Below are 21,869 nucleotides of genomic sequence, written 5' to 3'. Positions count from 1 at the left end.
ATACTAAGATGCGAAATCAATTTTGATATTATTTATAACCTTTCAATCTCTTTTGTGCGGACATTGTCCACTTTGAGTTCAATGAATCCTCACAACCTGAAAATGTGTCTATCCTATTGAATAGAAACTCTCCATATTTATGATGTTGATTTATAAAGAAGAAGAAATTGTTTTAAATTTTGTTTTACGGGTGAATGGGACCATGAAAAAGGAAAACAAAAAGGAAAAAGTTAGTAGATGTTGACTAAAATGGATAAAACACACACACACACACACACACACACACACACTCACAAATATAAAAAATTCCTCAACCGGTTGAGCAAATTCTCAACCGGTTGCCACTGGTTAAAAAAATTCTCAATCGGTTGAGCAAATTCCTCAACCGGTTGCCACTAGTTAAAAAAATCCTCAATCAGTTGACAAAATTCCTCAACCGGTTGACAAAATTCCTCAACCGGTTGCCACTGGTCAAAAAATTCCTCAACCGGTTGAGAAAATCCGTCAATCGGTTTCCTTAATTCCTCAACCGGTTGCCACTGGTTAAAAAATTCCTCACCCGGTTGTTACAATTCCTCAACCTGTCTCCACTACCTTCACAAGTCGTACCTATAATTCACACCATAACCTATAGTCCTATAGGTACTAACTATATAATTTTTAGCATAGATACATGAATATATATATATATATATATATATATATATATATATATATATATATATATATATATATTTGAAAAGCAACCCAAACTATATAGGGACAAAAAAAAATCTAATTATCTAAAAGATCGTAGAAAATCAAACATGTCGAACATGAATGATGCCTATATATTACAATTTCAATTTGCCGACCATATTGAAAGAAGAGTATAGCAAATCAAAATAAAACTGATTTAATGATGAACAATGTATGGTCATCCAAGGTAACAACTTCCTAATAAACATGACGATATGTGGAGATGGAAATTATAAATATTAGAAAAACAACAAATATCATAATAATAATTTTTTTCATTGCTCATGTCGACGTCTTTGTACAAACAATAGCGACAATGGTTTGTTTTTCTCTATTGCCTTCGTGTAAAACTAAATCACTTGCTATTTCCCGACGTAGTTTAACAGAATTACATAAGTCGGAGACCATCATGGAATCACCATTGTTGAATGTCTGCATATGTTTAATGACATGCACTCCACAGTCCCACCTAAGAAAAATAAAAGAAAAGAAAAACAACTTATTGAATGGTTGTATAATTAAAGCTCAGATAAACAATAGTAATGTGAGTTATGTATTCATACTAACCCATTTTCTTAGGTCGGAATCGAAGGAGCCCAATCAATGGAGAATTGGAAGACATCTTTCCCTATGTCATACAGTTTGAAGAACGTTTGACAAAATTCAACCTAATTTATTATGAAAGTGTTAATAAATATGGAAGAGAGAAAAAAATAGAATAAAAGAAAAATATAAACATGAAAGCATACCACTGTTTTGACACTCTAAAACCGGAACTTGTCTTGATTCTTCGATCGTAATGAATCCAAAATTTGGATATGAGAGTTTTTGAAGTCAATGACGCACAGATACCACCAATGACCGGGGCATTCGTCATGCATTGGAATAAATAGCTGTAAAGTTAGAAAAACAATATATATGAGTTGGGGCACAAAAAATCTACTATATTATAGGTGAAAACAATATATATTCTAAATTTCATATATGCAATTAAACATTAGAAATAATTACTAACCTTCTCGCAATCATCCAATTCGCTAATGTACTTACTCACGATGGATGTTTTTCTATCAAAAAAAGGATGAGGAGTCTCGCACAAAATCATTTGCTAATAATAAAAATAATACAAACATTAGTATATTGTACTTAATACGTAAGTAAACAAGAAGAGAAATATGAGCTTATTGAAAATGTCGTGGGAAGATAGCATCTTATACTTGTAATGCCTATAAATTGCCTCTGAAAATAATTTAGCTTTGAGGCTTCTAGATTTATTACCTGTTGTTAAACAATAACTTCAATAAATTAATTTAATTAATTTAGCACGCAATTGAAATAAATTAAGTAGGTACTTACAACATCCATCAAATTTTGTCTAGGGCGTAAGCACTCAAAATCTCCATGAACTCCATGTTCATGATCAAAGTCAACAAGAAGCTCACTAAAATAATAATATGTTAAAACATTCTTTACTAAATTGGAAGCATATGAAGGCTAAAATTGTAACAAGACATCTATTAATATTCTAGACACTACAAACCTTTTTGACAATGCTTTATTGAAAACATAATCAGCAACAAGAGATTGAAGTACATTGAATGATTGACCATCCACCACGTCTTCACGAATGGACATGGGGATTGACTAAATCGAAAACAGGACATAATTATTACCTATATATGTTGAGTATCCAAAATAAGAACATGATATTAAACTATTTGTATTAAACCTCTGATGCTTGACGTTTTCCCATCTTCCTTAAATTGTGTACAAACGGGGAGACCTTGAATTTACTTGGTTTCCTCTCCCTTGATGTACGTGTTTTCATGACATGATCGGGATAACCACATAGTGCTCGTAATGGTTCCTAATATGGAAAATACCATTAATATACATCTATTTACTATGTAATGGTTAAGTAGTTGTAAAGAAAATATTTTTTTCTTTTGTATGATACATACCTTTCCATAATCTCTTCTACTCCATTTGATTGGAAGTGGTAGAATATCTACATTTTCGTCTGGAATGATATGCACTTCAATTGATGTAGCACATGCATCTTCATTCTTTCCATTCAAGTCCTCAGTGCATAACTTCTCAATTGACAAAGTGCGAACATAATGTTCATTTCCATTCTTATTGTCCTTATCTTCCAAACTTCTCTTGCATGAGAGAATGTCATTCTTCGTTTCCTCGTCGTGCATTCTCAAAGGTTTTCCGCTTGATCCAATGAAGAGACCTTTCAATGTAGTATATTTCTCCTCAAATTCAGTCAAAACTTTTTCACACCTACTACTTGCACCATGACACAAATCAATTAGATGTGTCTTTAATTGTTCAAAGGTTTTATCCATCTCCATTAAGCTCCCATCGTATTCCTAGTGATATATAGGAACTTCATTAATAACATAATAATACAAGGGTTCACTACTAATATTGATACTCACGATGAATATTGTAAAACGTACTCGTTTAATAACATCTTTATTTGGATTGATTTCAAATTTCTACTCCTCATCATTCTCCCTCTCCATTGTCATCACATTTCTATCAACACAATCCCTTATCTCATTTTGTATCACCCATATTTTGACCTACAATATATTCATCAAAATATAACACATATCAAATTAAAAATCACTAAAAACTTAAACCAATATTAAAAGACTTTTGAAACTATAACTTACATTGTCATTTGCATATCCACCGACTTTTTTCAATCTTCGTTTCATGTCCAGTACTTCATCATCTCCCCAAGCAGTAATCCGAGGACAAGGTCGAGTATATAATGGTAAAAATTTCTCTTCGAACGATATATGCTCGTGGTAGAATAACTGCGATTATATTTGACATACATATATAGTTAGTTAACAAATTCGAAATTCACTATAATGTCGATTAATTACAAGTACATTACCATTAAAAACAATAAGCAACCGCAAACCCCACTTTGTTGTTTCATCTTAAACTCTTCAATCCCATGAATAAGATAAGACAACACAAATTCAGCCCAATTCATCTTCTTTATTGAATTGATGTCTTTCACAAGATGTAAGAAAAAACGTTTCACAAAAAGCTTCATTGTTGGGCACAATAATGCACCCAACACAAATAATACAAAACGAACTTTGAAATTGTTTCCACCTTCTTTATCCTCCCTAATTTGATTTTCTAACATCACTAATGGCAATCGCCCATTCTTATCACAATATTTTTTACATAAATCATTGTTATGGCTAACATCTTTGTTCATGCCAATCTTCAACCCTCTTGCCCTCAATCCCATAATAAATTCAACATCAACGAAGGATAATTTGATACAAGCATTATACAACTCTAACTTATAAGTGTTCGGGTTGAAACTATTTATCAACCAAAGACATAACCCATGATCAATTTTCCTACATCGAAGTTGTAAGAGGCTACCAAAACCTATTTCTTCTATGACTGCTCTTTGCTTTGGTTTTAATTCTTCAATAACTCTAATCACTCGCTCGAGTGAGCATTGAGTCTAAAGATATAACTGAAAAAAAATACACAAACATCAAACATGTTTAAATTAATATAATTTCCAACAAATACATAAGTAATGAAATTAAATATTCATTACAAAAAAAAATACCTTTGGAACCACACCCTTTTGAAGTGAACATTGTTTTGAACTTTCTTTGGACTTTGCCATGAAATCTTCTTTTTCTACTTTTGAAAGTTCATTCCACTTCTTGCCCAATTTTTTCCTCAACTACATTAATTGGTCACATACTTTAAATTCTAATTTTAAAATGTAATTATATTAGATACAACAATATTACTCCTTACATCATCATTTATCTTAACTCCTTTATCCTTCTCTTTGATCATGGCCAATTGATCGTTACTACAAAACAATTTCAAACAAATTTAACTATAACAACCACAAAAAATACATTAAAAAACATATTCTTTTACATGTTTCTATTTTTCCTTACTAGTAATGTATCCAAGCTCCAATAGGCCTCTTTGGATTTCGAACAACTTCAACAACATTGCGTTCGCTCCTATAAATTAAATCAAATCATTTAAGTCAATTTTTATAATATGATTTCAAATATAATAAATCAAACATACTTTCACCACCACTACAAAATCCTCCCTAAATCTATGTACATTTTAAATGGTCACAAAATTAGCATATCAATTATTTTCAATCTCCAATTATGGATCTAACCACATTATTTTCATTAATGTCATCAATCCATAAATCTCACAAAAAACATGAAATATAATGGCTATAATATTGTAAAACACATTTCACAATTTTTTTCCTTGATATAGAACTCGGCAAATAATTACAACACAACCGCCTTTCAATTAACAAAAAATTGTGTCCTTTTTAGTTTTCTTTCTCTTAGTACTACACGTCTTTTTCTTCTTCTTCTAGCTATGCCTTCAATTCGGGTCTTCAAACCACGAAATTTAAAAGCCGAAAACACCCCTTAAACAAAATATAAAATATGAAGAAAATACAAGGGTTATGGATAGGAGGGGGGAGCGGGAATATCGTACTCTTTACTTCAAAACCCGAAAAAACCCCAAATATGAAAACTAAATATGGACATAATCAGAGGGGATACGAAAAAAGCCAGAACTCGAAAAGATGCCCCCCGAAACGGCTACAATATCTCACCCGAAAACACCCAATAACACAAAAACATCCAACAATACACGAAGACAATTGAAAGCACCAGAAAATAACAGCCGATGGAGATGAGTAGAAAACACAAGTACCTGGAGAAGAGCCGAGTATGGAGAAGAGAGGAAAAGAGAGGAAAATATCGGGAAACTCGGTAAAAAAGGGAGAAAACAAAAACTCGACTGAAGATTAATGGTGAGAGGGGTCTCTATCTCCTTCTTCAGTGTTTTCTTTCTCCCATTTCTTCATTGTCTCGCATTTGCCTCTTAGGTTTCTTCCGAAGATAGGATTTTTTTTTTTTTTTTCTGGAGTAGACTCTGGTTTTTAGGTTGGTTTTGAGTTTATTCCGGAGTTGTTTGAGGTGGGTTTGGAAGATGATGAGATTGTGAGCCAAGATTGAGAGAGGGTTATGATTGTGGAGGCGGGCTGGAGATGAGAGCACGAGACACAACCAACCATGGAGGAGAAGACGCACGGCTATGGAGAAGAAGAGAGGGGAAAAACGGGAAAAGAGGGGCTGAGAGGGGGAGACAACAGGTAGCCAGTTTTTCTTTTTTCATTTTTTCTTTTTCTTTTGAATGGCTGATATTTAATATCTTTCATCCAACGACTACAAAAAATCTGAGGCATGGTACCTCCCTCGGCACCATAGAATTTTCCTTTCCCTAATTAATTATAGGGAGAATTGTGTTTTGGGCCCAAAAATTAATATTTGGTCCATATAACTTCCATAATTGATGGAAATGATATAAGATATTAAAAGACCAATATATCCTTCAAATTTCTATACATTACCTTTTAAGGATATAAAATAGTGATGAACTAAAATACCATCTGACCTTTCACATAAGCTTTTTTGGTCTTTATTGCACCACTATTCATGCAAACATAATAATTCTATTTTAACAATTTGGGATTTTCATTGTTTTTTAAAAAAATTTTATAAATAATTGAAAATCAACATTATTTTCTATTTTAAATTATAAATAAAGAAAAATTATGTTCAAAAACTATTTTAAAAAATACTTTCTAAAAAATAATAATATGATTTATATTTTCTTTTTGAAAAAACATTTAATTAAAAAATGAAAACTATTTTTAAAAATAAAAATTGAAAACGTGTTTAATACTATTTTTTATATGAAAATAATAGAAAGAATTAAATTTCATTCATTAATTATCCATTTTTATTTTTTTCCATTAGTTATTTTAATAAAATATATATATATATAGTATGTTTACAATTAAACAAAGAAATTGATCGATTTTGTGTTTTTTATGGGACTATTTTTACATGAAAAATAATTAAATAACTAAATTATATATATTTATTACTCCTTTTAATTTTATTTTCTTTATTTATTTTTTGTCTAATAGAAAATTTTAATATATCCATAATTAACAAAGTAATAAATGAATTGTGCACATTTTAATCTATTAAAATAAATTACTTTCTAATTTAAATAAATAAAATGAAATAAGTAAATAAATTTGGGGTTATTTCTATTTTTTAACATATCTTATATCAATATTTTTTATGATTAAATAAATTTTTTATTTTTTATTTCTTTAATTCCAAAAATAAAATGAAATAAATAAATAAATTTTGGAATTTTCCAACTGATCTTATATTCATATTTCTCATGGTTAAATAAATTTTTTATTCTTTTTTCTTTATTTCCAAAAATAAAAGGAAATAAATAAATAAACTTGACTTAAATAATAGTTTTTAAGTAATTTCTTTGTCTTATTTTTAATTACATTTTGCATTGAAAATAAAATAAAATAATATTTTATTTGAGTCACTATACAAGGTATTTACACTAAGTGTACATGACAAATATACTAACTGTACAAGGGTGTACAAGACTATTATTTGTGAAAGATTTTAAGTGATTCTGAAAAACTTGTTTATTTATTTCCCCTAACTGATAATAAATGACATTCCTTACACACATTGGTTAAGTATACATTCATATCATGCACTTTATCTAACTTGTATATGGCCATTTGAATAGGTACCTTACTTATGATGATTGTAAAACAAAATTATACAACAATTTTTCTTCTTTTTTAAAACCAAACCAATGCAAACATGATTAACCGACCTATTATCAGATATTCATGAGATGATATATGAAATTTGAGTTATTGTACAAGGATATTATACTAACTGTACAAGACAAATTTACTAATTATACAAGGATGTACAAGACTACTTTTTGTTAAGGATTTCAAGGTATTTTAAAAAACTTTCCCATTTTTTTCCATTCAAATATTTTTTTCCCCACTCAAATTCTCTCACTCAAGAATTGTTTCAAATTTTATTTTTAAATTTCATCATCAAATTTTTGTAATTGTATATTTTGTTTTTGTAGTTTTAGCAATGTTCTTTCTTTCTACTATTTTTTTTTTTTTTTTGTGAAATTTTATCCAAATGAATCTATATTTAAAATTATAATCATATTTATCAAATTTTTTACTAAGATTATCTTTAATTCTTTTAATATATTTATACTTATTTATTTAAAAAATGAAAAACTAATTTTTTTTTTTTAAACATGTTATATTACCTTTCAAGTAAAAAAATTAGATAAGTTTGAAAGTCAATAAAAAAAATTAAATACCACTTTCAATAATTTTTAGATAAAATTTGAAATTTGAAAATATTTTTGAATATTTTAATTTTCAGTTGTAAGGTTTGAATACAAATCACTATAAAAAGTTCTTCAATTTTTAAAATTTTAGATTAAAATTAGATTTTTTTTTTTTTTTTTATGCTAGACAAAATATCTAAAACAACAATTGAACAAAATGCAACTTTTTTTCTGAAAATATTTTACAAAAAACATCTTTATAATGAATTGCCATTTGTCGTCTTACTTGATGATATAGTCATTAAAAAAAATATTATTATTTATTATGTTAATTTTAAGATATTTAAGGCTTTTTAAAGTAGTTTTAAAAAATAATTTTTAAGAACTCTTTTTAAAAATGGGTTTTAATTATTTTATAAACAAAATTTTACTTAGAAAAAATTAATGAATTTATAAATTATCAAATTATTTTTTATATTTTCAATTTTTTTCTCAAAATATTTTACAAAAAAAAGACATCTTCAAGTATCTTAAATTTGTTTGAAAAATATAATAATGACTAGTAATGCTAATAATGATTTAAGTGGTGTTTTATTTTTGGTCGAATAGTTTGACTTTTTCTATTCAAGTTAAAAGTAATTTGTTGATGTCAACTAATATAATTAAAGTAAACTTATTATCAATAGATTCATTTTAATTATGTTGGTTGATATCAATATGTTATTTTAATTTAATAGAAAAAAACAAAATTTTAGATTTTTCCTTTAGCTAAAAAACAAACAACACCTATAAATTTGTTTCATTTCTTCTTTTGTCCCTCTCTTGCTCTGTGTAGAGAAAGGAATTAACTATTAACTTTTCTTGTCATAGAACTTATTAAGTTATATTCGATTCTCCAAAAATTTAAGAAAAAATGCGAAGGAAAGAAAATAGTGAGAAAAAGTATAAGGAAAAAAATAAAAGAAAAATAAAAAATAAATTTAAATTTAATAAATTATTTTTATATATTTCTTTAAACTCATTTTACTTTTTTATTATAATAATATTAAATAATTTAAATTTTATAAATTTTAAAATAATTTTAATTATACTTAATTTTTTTAATATTTTTTTAGTGAAACTAAATATGAAAAAGCTATTTTGTTCTAAGATTTTTTTTTTCTAATATTTCTTCAGACCAAACATAACCTTAATAAAAAAAAAACTATCAAATAATTTTTAAAATTGTAAAGAATAGAATACTATTTTCAAAAGAGATCCAAAGCAAGTCGTCGTTTTTAAAAAAAAAAAAAAAAAATTGTCTCATGTGGAAGATGGTGTGAAAGAGTGACTTGAATCAAATCAATTGCTTAGCTGGCAAAGCTGAGCTGGTCAACTTGATTTGCTTACATATAATTAATCAGGGAAAACATGTCAGGTGAGGGGGTGGATTTGGTCATCTGGTGGGCGGAGATGGAAGAAAGAAGTACATATATAATTATTGGAGGAGGGTTGACGTTGACTGCCAGGGCAACTGATAATGACAACTCACGCAGTACTTTTTCACTTCACTGGACTCTCTCCCTCCCTAATATGACAAATATTAAATGATAGGTGACGTAGCAAAAACCACGTCACCCTATATTTTTATGTTCAAAATATGTATGAAAAAAAATAGAAATGGGAGGATGCCCTGAGCCGTACGTTATTAATTTGTTTTTGTTTTCGTTTATTTGTTTCAGCTTTCGGCTTGTATATACTAAGTAAATCAACGTATCCTATACATGTGAAAGTGCATGTATACTCAGATCGACACATGCTATACATGTGAAAGTGCACATGGATGATCTCCTAATTTAATTTTTTTTCAATATTAAGTGTGTATATTCATCATCAAAATTTTTACTTCTAAATAACATATTTATTATATATAAGACATGTATTTATTTCGTGTCATTATCTAACATTTTATCTTATTTTAACTAAATTGTTTAAATTAAAATATATTTTAGTAATTTGAAATATCCAATTATTTAATATTTGAGAATTAATTTTAATTATTTTTTTTAATAATTATTAATGATTTGTATTATATTAATAAATAGTTATAATTCATATTATATTATTAAATTATATCAATCCTAATTAATTGGGAAATTCATTCGGTATATCATCATTATATCATTATAATGGATAATATCGTTTCTTTTACAATTTACACGATATGATAATGATGATGATAATAATAATAATCTATATTATTATGTTATATATTATATATTTCACTATTATATTGAATTTGTTCATTTTTTATTATATTTTTTATTTTAAAACATTTTGTTAAGATATTCTAATATATTTATAATTAATCAACTAAATTATTTTAATATAAAAATATATTAATTTATAGTAATGAAATCTAATAAATAAACAAAATATTTATAAAGTATATAATATTTGCTTTCAAATATATATATAATATCAATAATATTTCTATTGCTCATATCTTATTGGTTTCAACTTTTCTAATTAATTTAAATTACTTTTGGAATATATATATATAAAGCATATAGGTTTTAGATATTTTAAAAATAATAAATATTTGTTAAAAGGAAATTTTTTTTCTTATTAATATCAATTTGACTTTCCATTGTATCCTTGCTTCATAGTTATTGATAAATATTTTATAATTAATTAATTTATTAAATAATATGAATTCTGTGACACAATACCATATTAAAAATAAGAAAATACAATCTTTAATCTAATATAATTCTAATAATGAATATAATACAATCTTTAATCCTTTTACAACATCAATCTTCATGAAGAGGATCAATAACATTGGGTGCTATATATGGTAGCCTTAGAGAAAAATCATAACTACGAAAAAGAATGGGCATCGAGCACCAACCCTTTCCTGAGAGAAAAAGAGAATTCAAAACTATTAATGCCTCCATGAGAGGAAAAACATAGAATTTGAACCCTTAGGAATCAAACAATTAGAATAAGGAAAAATAGAGAATTATGAGGCGAGAATCCGAAACTCTAGTAGAGGTTAGGTTCAACCACAATGTGAAAAATAAATGGAGCATCTCACATGGCATCTTCACAAACCAAGAAATATGATATTACCCCTTTCATTCAGAGGTGACATAAGAATCATGTATTCAAGTGTTTTTGAAATTATGGAAGATGTTTCTTGAAAAAAAATACTTTTAGTATAAATTTAATTTTTTTATTATATGACGGATATGAAAATTACGGAAGGTATATTTTGAAAAGGCACCTTTTATATGAATTCAATTTTGTGTAATTTTGGAAGACGTCTTTTCAAGAGAAACCTTTAGTATAAATTCAAATTTTTAACCTGTTTGACCGATAAAAAAAATTATAAAAATATATATAAATTCAATTTTTTGAAATTGTGGAATGTATCTCTTCAAAAAACACCTTTATTTTAAATTCAATTTTTTTATAATATTTATCATTGATATGAAACCGGTGAAAAGTGTCTTTTGAAGAAAAACTTTTAATTTAAATTTTTTTTAGCATGTGTCATTGATACGAAAATAAACAAAAACATGCGTTTCTCTAATACATCTACAAAATAGAGCAAAAACAAATTAATAACGTACTGTTCACGCCACGTGGTATTAATATTGTCTTGCATTATCCTCTTTGTGTTTTTTTATATATATTTTTGAGAGTTTTTTTTTTTTTTATCAAAGTAATATGTTTTTATTTATTTATTTTTAATTCTCAATCTAAACTTATGTTAAAAATATTTGTCAAAGTAGTGTGTTGGTACAACATCAAGTTCCATTTTATTATTATTATTATTATTTGTTTTAAAACCACATAATTAATTTTTTTATGACTAAGATGACAAATGTCAATTCATTGTAAAGATGTGTACTAAAAAAATTATATTATTTCAAGTCTATGGTCCGATTTAGGAATTTTGAAAAATGATTTGGCAATGAAGATTACTTATTGAAGCCTTTTTTTTTTTTTTTGTTAGCAAAGTACTGGCTTGCAAGAAATGAGCCTTAGAAGAAAAAGAGTTTCATTTTTTTCAATTGTTATTTTATATATTTTTGTCTAGCATAATATTTTTTTTTATAAAAAATCTAATTTTAATCTAAAATTTAAAAAATTGAAGAAATTTTTATATTGATTTGTATTCAAACCTCACAACTAAAAAATTAAAATATTCCAAAAAAAAAAAAAAAATGGATCTTTCTCTAAGATGGGAAGGGGCCTTTGTTATCTCTGAATTTTCATTTGGAAATTGGAGGATGAGCATCTGTGTTCAATCACGACTTTTTAAATGGGTTATTTAATTAAAAGGATCATTAAAAACCCAAAATATGAAATTTAATCATTTATTCTATTTTGGTCTCATTTAGATAAAAATGTCTTTTATTATTTTTTTGTAAAAATAATAACCCTCTCTTTTAAAACCTACATGTAAATACTTAAAATGGTGAATGATATTTATATAAAAAAAATTAGTTATTTTTTAAATAAAACTATGAGAGGGGTTAGATTCACAAATCGAAGGATCATTACATCCCATTTAACTAATTAATAGATATATACAAAAACGAAAAGAAAAACAAATTAAAAGTGCCAGAAGAAAAGATTCAGGTGGAAGATGGTAGTGGTAGGATCTTTCTATCTGCAAGTCTATTCTTTATTTTCTCTTTTATCCATTTTTTTATTCTGTAAATTAATTTGTTTTTATTTCTTTCTCATATTTTTCTATTTTTTTCTAGTTTTAAATATTAAATTCTCATAAAGTGTAAAATGTGGTATGAATGTTGGAATTGATTTGTTTGTAGGGATTTATTTTGGAAGAATTTAATACATAATTAAACTCAATTAAAAATAAATAAATAAATTATAAATTATAAAATAAATAAACTAAAAAAAATCCAAAAAAAAAATTGTAAAGAATTTGTGGCCATTTGATTAAATTGAAAAGCAATGTTTATCTGTTTCATGGTGGCAGGTGAGAGCATGTCTTCTGAGACTGCGGCAATAGAACATGTAAGTATTGACTTAATAAAAGAAAGTGAGGGAGATAGGTAATTCAAACTTGAGAGGATATTAGAGGAGCCGAGTTCACATAAGTTATACGTGTTTTGGGCCAAAATGGCTTATTCAGAAACTTAATATTAAAAGTGGGCTTCTTCCAAAACTAATGTTCAAAATAGCCCCCATCAATCCACATAAGCATAAAACTCAGTTTTTTTTTATACTATTTTTGTTTACTTTCCCAACTTCCCATCCCGTGCTCTATTCTCTGTGTAATTTTTTTCTTCAAAACCCTAGCCCCACCAATGGGCCACTGTAAGAGAGACATTGTTGGAGCTACAAAGCATCAAGGTTGAGGTTGGTCCCAATCTTCTTTTTGGCTTGTTTTATGTAAAGTTTTTACCACTTTCCTTTTTTTTTTCCCATCTCGGAATCTCAGTTTTCAGAAGAAAAAAAAAAATTCTCATTGCTTTTGGTTTTCTCTTTTGTTTACGTCCTTCATGGCTATTTTAATATAAATGGTTTGTTATCATCCAAAGATTGAATCTCTTTAAGATGCAAACGTTTGTTGAAGTTTTTGGGGGAAATCAAAATTTCTGGGTAAAATGAAATTTTCTGGGGAAAAATGACAAATCCATGATTCTAATATCTGGCATTTATTCTAGTCTATTTTTTTTGTCCCTTTTCTATTGGGACTTTGGGATAATGGATTTTATATCATTCCTTAAAGTTACTTTCCAATGCATCCTAACTTAAGACATACATGTGAGCTTGGTGTCTCACACAGGGCCTACAATTGTATATTGTGAAGATTAATGTCTTGAGGGTTGGTTTCAGCTTCGGCCTTATTAGCTTAAACATCATATAAGGTAACCTGCATGGAAAAATAGGGCTCGATTTTGTAGCATCTAGTTCTAGATCTAGATCTGCAACGCACTTAAATGTTCCAATCTTGATTTCTCCGATGAATCAGTTCAGTTTTTTTTTTTTTTTTTTTCATTTTTTGGTTGGTAATAAAATGTTTTTAAGTCTTAATTGATTTTTAGCTTGAAGATGCCCATTACAGTGCCTGATAGCTTGAAGCTATAGTTGAGTCGTCGAGTAGCAAAAGAAAGGGTTTGTTTAAGGGTTTTAGGTCTTTTAGGTCAATTATTATTAAATTAACACTACTTATAATATAATTTATGTCATCTACATCAAAGACTTATTATTACTTATTAAAAAAAATTACTATATATTTGTAATATATTTTACTATCCTAAACTCGCTTTTGGATTTTTCAGGGGCTTAATGTTAAGTTTTTAACTTTTGTGAATTTGATAATATTATTACTAAATTTATAAAATATTTATATATTTGGATATTTAAATGAATAAATGAATATAATAATTAAAATTTGAAGGCATAGTAGAGTCATTTTTATAAATATATCATATTTAAATACTTCATTTTTAAATAAACTTTATAAAATATACTGTTATTTATTTTTATTTTCATATTTTCAATTGCTAATTTACTTAATACCTTGTTTTTTTAAAAATAATATTATTTAATTTTATGACAAGTCAACACAATACATGAATAATATTTAATAATTAAAATATCAATTGTATTTATTTTGACACATTAAAATCTATATATAGACCCGATGTGATTTGATTGGTCGTGTTTTTCAATATGTATCAAATCAATTCGGTAGTTGGATTGAGATCACAACGAAAATTTGGAGACATGATGGGCCCTAGACATAGTAAGAAGAGTAAGAAAAAAAAAATGTCATTCATCACTTCTTACTAATTGGATCTTTTCATGTATGGGTTTGTGAGAAACTAACCAAGAAATGCTTCCCAACATTATCCCTTCTATAAGATAAAAGGGACAAATCCTTCGTAGAAGGATGAGTCCATATCACCCGAGGTTTGCTTTACCACTAGCTAAAATAAATGCTTGGATGTTGGAGGAAATAGCCAAAAAATAATAATAATGAGTAAATATTAGTGCTAGTAAATTTCATCAAAAAAATATTCTTTTCTTCCTCCCTATTTTTAAACAAACAACAACAACTTTCTAATGAGTAAGCAAACTAGAATAAAAAATGAATGATATTCCCATTGACTATTTAGATATATACCATGTCCCATTCCCAGAACCTCCACATACAGAAAAACATAGTTTTCAGTATTGGGAATTTTTTCCCTCTGTTCTCAAAGAAGGAAAAAGCTTTTAAGTTTATTCCATGTTATATGCATCGAAGCCACTCTATAAAAGCTATTGTCCAACCTACTTGTAACTTGTAACTTATAATGTTACATCCTTCTTAATGTATGATGCATCCTATCCTATATTCACAAAATACTAGATGCTAGATCTTGTTTTGGTTCTCAATTAATCGATACTGTTAGGGTACTCAAGCCCCATGAAAAGAACTTGAATCTTACTTAAACATTAACGTCTATATCATTGAAAGTTAAACTCATGTTTTAAGGGTGTTCATACAGAATTTTAAATCACGGTTCCCAACGTACATTTTGTCAAAAAAATTGACATATTTAACATATATTTATTTTAAAATTTAATTTTTAATATAAAAATATTAATTTCATTTTATCAATAAAATATTAAAAATTAATCTCATCCTAATTATCAAATTAGAAAAATAAACTAAACGTGTTTATAACCCAAACACATGTAAAACATTTTATTGGACAAAAAAATAAAATAAAATAAAGTACGTCAAATTACACAATAATAGACATAGTAGTAAGCTCAACAGTTTCTCAACATCCAAACAAGAAAATTACCATTAGATAGTTTTCTAAAAGTATTTTATAAATTTTTGTATTGTATATAAGTATGTTGTAATTTTATGAATAATAAGTTGAGAAAATTGTATTTCATATTTCAATTCTCGAACATAAATTTGTTTTTTTTTAAACAATTTTTAAGAATTATAGAATAGAGTTAGTTGACTAGTCTTTTTAGATGTGATATATGTTATTGGAACTCGGGGAACTTCCTTAGTTGCCTTTTATTTTTATTTGTTTCATGTGTTTGTACAAATCGTTAATGGAGAAACCGTTAGGTAGAAACTAGTATTTAGGGAATGATGAAATAATTCTTATCCATTTCAAATATACTACCACCCCAAACAAGGGTCCTAATGCCCATACTGATGTTTAGTATTATGACCAATGCTACAATTTATTGCCATTATTTAGGCCATCTAAGACATACTCATGATTTTTTATTTAAAAATCAATAAAAGAAATTGAACCTAAACCCTATGCTATTTTATTTTATTTTATTTTTTTACTATAAAATGACATGTTAATTTGTTGTCATGAGTTCTTCATCTCTATGAGTTCTTCATTTTGAAATATTTATTGATATTATCATATTAATTCATAATGTCATCCTACTCTTTACTTATACACTTATTTGCTTATAAATTGCTTTCATTTGAGTTGAACTTGGTATTTAGACATGAAACTTTATTACATTCCAATATTTATTTGGTTTATTCTTGTCTTTTATGAATCATTGACTGTAAAGTATTACTTTTTACTTGAATAAATATTATTTTTTATATAATAACCATTTGTTATTATCTATATGAAGGCAATTATGACTAATTCCACGGTAGAAGTGTTATGTTATTAGAATGGAACAATTTTGAGGACAAAAATGGATTTGAGATATATTGGAAATAATGTAGAGATTGAGCCTATATATGTTCCCATTCATATGACCTTTGTGGTGTTGTTGAACATGACATATGATATCATTGGTGTTGACAAACACTATCAGTTGGTCTTGAAATGTCGACATCCAACTGAAATGAACAAATTTAAACCATTAGTGGTCAGGAATGATCGGACAGTTGCACGTATGCTAGTGATGCCATCAAAGTATGGAATGTCTTCAATTTAATTATTCATCGAGCAAGATCCCAATTACAATCATTTGAGTAATGAAATGGATCATTTGACACGGTTGTCGGCAGGTGATACTGATGTTGATGACGAAAATGAAAGAGATGAGGAAGATGATAGAGATGATGCAATCAATACAGATAAGATTCATTTACCTAATGATGATGAAAATTGTTGTGAAAGATGAAATATTGATTTGGTGATGGTCCAACAAGTTATGGAATGTGAAAGCATAAGATATGTAAACTTTGAAGTTGGTGATAGGTCTAATAATCTCGAGGTTGAGTTTGAGGTTGAAAACACATCACCAGTTGCCTTCCCACATGGCACCCAAGTTAATATCTCTAATGACAACCTAGAGGCAACATTTGCACCCATTTCATACCATATGCCACATACACGAAATTTTTTTAATATGGACGAGGCAATTAATTGTGTTGTAAGTGATTAGACTCCGTGGAAAAACCCAACTTTAGGAAATCTTAATGGGGAGTTATCAATTGGCCAAATGTTTTCCTCAAAATCAAATTTTCAACATGTTGTGAAGATGTTTTCCATAAGTCGCACCAAGAGTTTACTATTTATAGATCAAATGCAAGTATGTTAGTTCTTAAATGTAAAAAAGCACCAGAATGCCAATGGAGATTAAGGGCAATGAGGGTGAAAGATACAGGTATGTTTAGAATCACAAAGTACAAAGGTCATCGTACATGTATCAATCCATGTATAAATCAGGATTATTCTCAATTGTATTCTAGCTTTGTATCTGAGTATATTGAAACATTGGTGAAGACATAAATAGCCATTACAATTGCTACAATTCAAGTTGTTGTTTCCAAACAATTTGGTTACCAAATTTCTTATCAAAAAGCAATGAAGGCTAAAAGGAAAGCAATGACTCAATTATTTGGTGATTGGTACAAGTCTTATGCAGAGTTGCCTCGCTTCTTCCTTGCTTTGGAGCAGTCAAATCCTTGGTGTATTATGTATTCCAAAATGGTTCCTGGAAACAACCCAAATGAAGAAATTTTCCAACGTGTTTTTTGGGTTTCGCTCCATCTATTAAAGGGTTTACTCACTGTCGACCAGTTCTTAGTATTGATGAGATACATTTGTATGGAAAATATAAAGGGACTTTATTGATTGCTATGGGATGTGATGGTAATAACCAATTGTTCCCACTTGCATTTTCCATTATAGAATGAGAGCATACAGATAGTTGGAGTTGGTTCAGAGTTGGAGTAACACAAAGGAAAGGCTTGTGTCTAATCTCTTATCGTCATCCTGGCATTATAGCTACTGTGAATGAAACATATTCAGGATGGACTGAGCCAAATGCTTAATATAGATTTTGTATGCGTCATTTAGCAAGTAACTTCAACACAAAGTTCAAAAATAAGACTTTAAAAGATCTCATGTGTAGGGCTGCTATGGAGAGTAAAGTTAAAAAGTTTATTTCTCACATGGATACAATTGGCTGAATAAATGTCGAGGCTAGAAATTGGTTGGAGCATATTCTTTTTTAAAAATAGGCACTCTCACATGATGGTAGGCGGAGATATGGGATTATGACAACTAACATGTCTGGAGTTTTTAATGGTGTCCTTAAGGGTGCTCATAACTTACTAATAACAGCTTTAGTCCAGTTAACTTTCTATCGGGTTAACAGTTACTTCATAGTTAGGTGAGAGCATGGTGCTAATCGACTCACTTCAGGTGAAGAATTCACTCCATATATTAAAGCCAAGATGAAGGTTAAAGTTGTCAAGGCAGGTTCACATGAGGTTGTTTTGTATGATCATGTGGTGGGACGTTTTCATGTTAAAACTAGACACTCTGTTGGAAACAGTAATAGGAAACCTCACACATATCATGTTACCCTTCAAACGGGGTCTTGCACATGTAACAAAACACTTTTGTTATGATTCCCATGTTCACACATTCTTGCTACTTGTCATTGTCGAGCAATTGATTTTCAACAATTTGTACAAAGTTATTACACTACTTGTGTTTACCTATCAACATGGGCTCCCTTGTTTTATCCCATATTTGATGAGTTGGAGTGGCCTCAATATAATGGATCAATAATTGTAGCTTCAGACTCAATGAAACGGCTAACTTATAGTCGACTAAAATCAAGTCATTTTTATAATGAGATCGATGCAAGGGAAACTAGAACTCCACAAACATGTGGGCTTTGCAAGCAATCGGGTCACAATCGACGTTTTTGTCCTAATAGAGAAACCAATGATAGGAGAAGTTGATGTACTTCATGAAAATCTTATTGTACTATTTTTTTTTTTTTAATTTACTAGTATTGACCTTAATCGTTTTAAGATATATGTAGAAACTATCTTATTGAACATCTTATTGATGTTTGCTTGTTTGAAATTGTTATTTTTTGTCAATTCATTCTTATTTTGCTTATACCAGGTTACATGGAAAAAATATTAATCTCTATTGTTTAAGGGAGATGTTGCTCAAATTTTTAAAATTTTAATCATGAAATTCATATTGTTAGAAAATGTTGTGAATTCATTCATATTTTGCTTATATCAGGTTACATGAACAAAAACTGAATCTCTATTGTTTAGGGGAGATGCTACTCAAAATTTTAAAATTTTAATCATGAATTTCATGTTGTTAGAAATTGTTGTTTTTTGTCAATTCATTCATATTTTGCTTATATCAGGTTACATTGAAAAATTTTGAATCTCTGTTGTTTAGGGGAAATGCTGCTCAAATTTTTACAATTTTAGTCATGAAATTCATGTTGTTAGATATTATTGTTTCTTGTCAATTCATTCATATTTTGTTTATATCATGTATTGATGTACATACAGACATGGAAACTCCGTTGTTTCCTACTAGTCCTGACCCTGAGGATACATCTGTGCTTACTCTTCAGCGTCGACATCGATCATCCACCATTCGTGTTGATCCAAATATGGGTAATGTTTTGACTTGTCGACATAGGTTTCGTCAAGAGTGGGTTTTGGATGATCATGTTCGGCCATACATTATACAATCAAGATTTTATGTCTTTCATCGAGTGGGCCATGTTAAGGTTGATTGGCCTTTGATTATTGCACTGGTAGAGAGATAGCGTCTAGAGACACATACATTCCACATGCCAATTGGTGAGATTACCATCACATTGCAGGACATAGCCATCTTATTTGGATTATTTGTACATTGTCATCCTGTCACTAGTTCTACAGATATTGATTGACATGCACTTTGTGAGGAGTTACTGGGTGTTCAACCGACAGAGACTGATATTCTTGGAGCATTCCTTAGAGTTTGTTTTATTACTACCCATTTCTCCCACTTACCACCAGGGGTTGTAGATGAGGTCACGTTATAGAGTCATGCTAGAACATATCTTTTATTGTTAGTTAGTGGTTCATTATTTCTAGATAAGAAGGGAAACTACATCCAATTAGTAATTATACCCATGTTAAGAGATTTTGGTGAGACTGCACAATATAGTTGGGGGAATGCAACACTAGCACATCTTTATCGAAAGTTATGTCGAGCTAACTTAGATAGTGCAGAAACCATTGCAGGACCATTACAGTTGTTGCAAGTATAACTACAAGTCTTATTAATTATGTAATTTTATCATAATTATGTGTATTTAAACATAATTTTGTTTCATTTTTAATTATGGTCATGGGAGCGATTACATGTGGGTCATCCTAGTAGATCACTTCCTCATGCACAAATGCCTATAGATGAGAGATTCCTTCTAGATGCACTAGAGAGTAGGTGGAGAGTTCCCTTATCCTATACATACACTCCTCATCATGTGTTGGTCACATACAGAGTTGAGTTTGATAGACAACGATCTAATCAGATTTGGGCTAAATATTAGTATTCTTTAACAAAATTATTAATATTAATATTATAATTTAAACTTTATTAAATACATACTAAGATTTGAATATATCAGGTATTATGGAAGCCTTACACAGATGATATACTAGTATTGCTTCTAGACATTTGTTTAGCTGATTAGGATATTTGGCGGACGATGTCACCACTTTTTTTTTTTTATATATTATTGAGTGGCATCGTCTTGAGCTGTGTGTTGCGACAGTTTGGACTCATACAAGGTATTCCTTCGACATCCCCTGTAGATTCTAACCTTCACTCCATAGATCGATGTGGTTGACCTCAGTTTGATTGGAGGTTGTATCATGAGCACTACATGGCATTATGGGAGGCTAGGGGGACCACATTGTCACTGCGGAGCCTATAGAGCCTCATATGGACTACCATGCTCCGTACATGACATGGTATCGTCGTATTACACGTTGTTTTATTACACCTATGGATGATTTTGGACCTATGCAGTACCAGGCTACTGCCTTATTTGCCCACTTATTGGTTTGTATCACTTTAATATTATGTACATATTATGTATAATATTTATTCCAACAAATAATTATTTATCATTTTATGTGACGGATTGAGACTATGACATCTATCATATCTCGAGGAGGTCATCCATTGGAGGACTCTGATAATGATGCTTGTCACACTGGTATTGTTGATATTATTTGTATGGCCACTAATGTTATGTGCATTATTTAGGAGGATTATCGTATCCCACATGTAGAGCATGGAGGAGGTAGATCACCAGCTCAGTCAATAGTTGCTCGACTACCACTTGTTCGAGGTTGGTCGACATCTCGAGGGAGAGGTAGATATATTAGTTGTCAGCTCATCACATTGTCAGTATCAACATCATTATAGCCCTCTACCTTTTTATCCTCATGATTAGTATAGTCACTCATATCTTCAGACGTACCATCAATGCAACACCCTACTTATTCAGACCTACCATCAGTGCAACCCCTTACCTCTTTAGATCCACCATCAGTATAACCCCCTATTTCTTTA

The sequence above is a fragment of the Vitis riparia genome, chromosome 13 (assembly GCF_004353265.1).
Source record: "Vitis riparia cultivar Riparia Gloire de Montpellier isolate 1030 chromosome 13, EGFV_Vit.rip_1.0, whole genome shotgun sequence".
In the NCBI taxonomy this organism is placed as follows: Eukaryota; Viridiplantae; Streptophyta; class Magnoliopsida; order Vitales; family Vitaceae; genus Vitis; species Vitis riparia.
Note: the sequence above shows the minus strand (reverse complement) of the source record.